Here is a 3,979-nt window from a genome sequence, read left to right as displayed (position 1 = left end):
GGCCTATTGAAGCATTATTGAAGTATTATTAATTATTCACTAAAGCATTATTCGAGCACCTTTATTATTATTATTATTTATTTTTTTATATATTATTTATCAACCAGATTAACATTGAAAACATGAATATGCTTATGTGCATAAAATTATCGCAAAAAATAATCTTATAATTTATAAGATTATTTTTTAAATCAGAATCAAATAGATAACGTTTTTATTTAAAAGCAAGTTTTGCATGGACGTAATTTTATTTAATATGCTGATTATTATTATTTCATTAATCAAACTATCGTAAAATTATTATTATTATTATTATTATTTTATTATTATTATTGTTGTTTGTTTATTTTTTGTTTTTTGGCACTGCGGCAGTGCCGATAGAAAACAGCAGCTTTTTTAATTGAAAATTAGATTTTTTATATTTTTATGTACTACATTTTTATAAAAATATATGAAGTTGTATAATTGCAAAATCGTATTAAAAATGTAATTTTATGTACTACATTTTTATAAAAATAAATGAAGTTGTATAATTGCAAAATCGTATTAAAAATGTGTTTATTTACGTTTGGTTTGCGGCGTATTTCAATTAACTTATTCGTTATTTGTACTGTTTTGTTAAATTATTTAATTAAATTATTTATTATATAAGTTTAACAAATAGTACAAAAATAAAAATATATAAATTATAAAACCATAGTAAATAATGTATAATAACATAGGCCTAACACATTTAAATTTATTACTTATTATTCATGCAAAATCGTATTAAAAATTTAATAACTTGATTATTTTTTACGTTTGGTTTGCGGCGTATTTCAATTAACTTATTCGTTATTTGTACTATTTTGTTAAATTATTTAATTAAATTATATTTATTATATATCATTATACTGTATATAATAAATGATAAGAATGTATGGAGTTTTTTTTTTTTTTTTACTATCTGGCAAGCTGACTGAATTAGACAGATGACTATAAACAATAAATTTAAATGTGTTAAGCCTATGTTATTATACAGTATTTACTATGGTTTTGTAATTTATATATTTTTATTTTTGTACTATTTGTTACACTTATATACAATAAATGATAAGAATGTATGGAGTTTTTTCTTTTACTATCTGGCAAGCTGACTGAGCATGCAAATACTCACAAAATTTAAATTAAAACGATAGAAAGAACAAGTAAATAAATTGAAATACGTCCCAAAAATATTCAATAAATCAGTGAAAAAACCGAGTATTAAATAAATTGAAATAATTTAGTAAATAAACTGAAATACATCCCAAACAACAGTACCAAGAACGAATAGTTTAATTGAAATACGCCGCAATTAACGCACTACATTCACTGAGAGACGCGCTTGGCGTTCCATAGAAATGACCGGCGGCTCAACTTGTCGGCGGCTCAACCGGTCATAAATCTTGAGAATTAGATTTATAAATATGTAGGTGCCTACTGCCCCGTCAGGGCTGAATAAGTCTGGCGCTATCCAACTTGCGATTTCTTGGACATCGTCCTCTATCTTGCACACCTCAAAACCAACCTCCAAATCACACCCAATTTAACATTTCACAACCTATTTCATTATCCATAGCTCTCAGCCAATCAATATCATGCACGACTTACCTGGTTTACATGTTTAACACAGCTCTGATATTCATCAGCAAATTGACCTGCACAATTTCCCTCATTTGCATACTCAGCACAACCCTGGATATAACGTAACTTCCCCTTATCTTTATTGGTAGCAAACCCGTTCGTTAATAATGACAAAAAATTAATTAAACATCTAAAATTATAATGTCGCCTGTGACATTTACCCCCCTTATCAAGAACAATGTATGTTTACTTACATTTTCTCTCCCTATATTACCACTTATAAGATGAATGGGAATATGAATCAGGGGATGGGGGTCAACATTTTTCCGAAAAAGGAAGGGGGATCCGGGGGTGCTCCCCCGGGAAAATTTTGATTTCTAGATGGCGGGAAAAACTTTCTCGACATTTGAGCTAGGTTTCTAATTACTTTGTTCTTCAAAATTCAAGGTTTCCCCCTCTTGAAAACGGTCAGGTAAACTTTTCTCATTCTTAATACAGTAAATAGGCCTGTTATGTGTGTATACATACAAAAAATTAGTTGTTGCATACGTATTCTTTTTTCAATGAATCGATAAGTTCCAAAGAAAAGGGGCGGGGGTCCCGGGGTTCTCCCCCGGAAAAATGTTGAATTCTAGATGGCGGAAAATGAGCTTTTCAGACTTCTGACGTGTCTTAATTACTTTTAAGTTCTTCAAATTTCAAGGTTTTCCCCTTTTCCCATTGTTATTACAGGAATTAGGCCTTATGTGTGTATACATAGGCCTACATAAAAATAAAAAAAATATTAGTTGCATAGGCCGACGTATTCTTTTTTTAATTAATCGATATGCTCCAAAGAAAAGTGGGGTCCGGCCCCCGGGAAAATTTTGATTCCTAGAAGGCGGGAAATGAGTTTTCCCGACTTCTGAGGTGTCTTTTAATTACTTTTAAGTTCTTCAAAATTCAAGGTTTTCCCCTCTTGAAAACAGTCAGGTAAATGTATCCCTGTTATTACAGTAGATAGGCCTTATGTGTGTATACATATATATAAAAAAAATGAGTAGTTGCATACGATTTTTTTTCCATGAATCCATAAATCCGAAAAAGGAAAGGGGGTCCAAAATTTTGATTCTTAGAAGGCGGGAAATGAGTTTTCCCGACTTCTGAGGTGTCTTTTAATTACTTTTAAATTCTTCAAAATTCAAGGTTTTCCCCTCTTAAAAACGGTCAGGTAAATTTATCCCATTGTTATTACATAGATAGGCCCGGTGTGTGTATACATACATAAAAAAATTGAGTAGTTGCATACTATTTTTTCCATGAATTCATAAGTCCCAAAAAGAAAGGGGGTCCAGGGGTTCTCCCCCGTGAATATTTTGATTCCTAGAAGGCGGGAAATGAGTTTTCCCGACTTCTGAGGTGTGTTTTTAATTACTTTTAAGTTCTTCAAAATTCAAGGTTTTCCCCTCTTAAAAACGGTCAGGTAAATTTAGCCCATTGTTATTACAGTAAATAGGCCCGGTGTGTGTATACATACATAAAAAAAAATTGAGTAGTTGCATACGATTTTTTTCCATGAATCCATAAGTCCCAAAAAGAAAGGGGGGTCCAGGGGTTCTCCCCCGTGAATATATTGATTCCTAGAAGGCGGGAAATGAGTTTTCCCGACTTCTGAGGTGTGTTTTTAATTACTTTTAAGTTCTTCAAAATTCAAGGTTTTCCCCTCTTAAAAACGGTCAGGTAAATTTAGCCCATTGTTATTACAGTAGATAGGCCCGGTGTGTGTATACATACATAAAAAAAATTGAGTAGTTCCATACGATTTTTTTCCATGAATCCATGTCCCAAAAAGAAAGGGGGGTCCAGGGGTTCTCCCCCGTGAATATTTTGATTCCTAGAAGGCGGGAAATGAGTTTTCCCGACTTCTGAGGATTTTTAAAAATTACTTTTAAGTTCTTTAAAATTCAAGGTTTTCCCCTATTGAAAATTATTATAATGAATCAATGAATCCAAAGAGAAAAGGGAGGTTGGGGTTCTTCCCGGGAAAATGTTAATTTCTAAATGGTGGGAAATGAGCTTTCCCGACTTCTGAAGTATCGTTTAGCGATTTTAATTTAAGTTCTTCAAAATTCAAGGTTTCCTCTTTTGAAAACGGTCAGGTTAATTTTTCCACTTGTTATTACAGTAAAGGTCTTATGTGTGTATAAATACATACAAAAAATGAGTAGTTGGATACCATAAATCCCAAAAAGAAAGGGTGATCCGGGGATTCTCCCCCGGGAAAATTTTAATTCGTTGATGGTAGGAATGAGCTTTCCCGACATTTGAAGTGTGTTTTAATGACTTTTATGTTAATTCTAATTTTCTAAAAAAAAAAAAAAAAAAAAAAAAAACC

The sequence above is a fragment of the Anneissia japonica genome, unplaced genomic scaffold (assembly GCF_011630105.1).
Source record: "Anneissia japonica isolate Jap-2015-1 unplaced genomic scaffold, ASM1163010v1 scaffold288288_len553704_cov182, whole genome shotgun sequence".
Lineage (NCBI taxonomy): Eukaryota > Metazoa > Echinodermata > Crinoidea > Comatulida > Comatulidae > Anneissia > Anneissia japonica.
The sequence above is the reverse complement of the archived record's forward strand: the minus strand, read 5'-3'. Positions refer to the sequence as shown.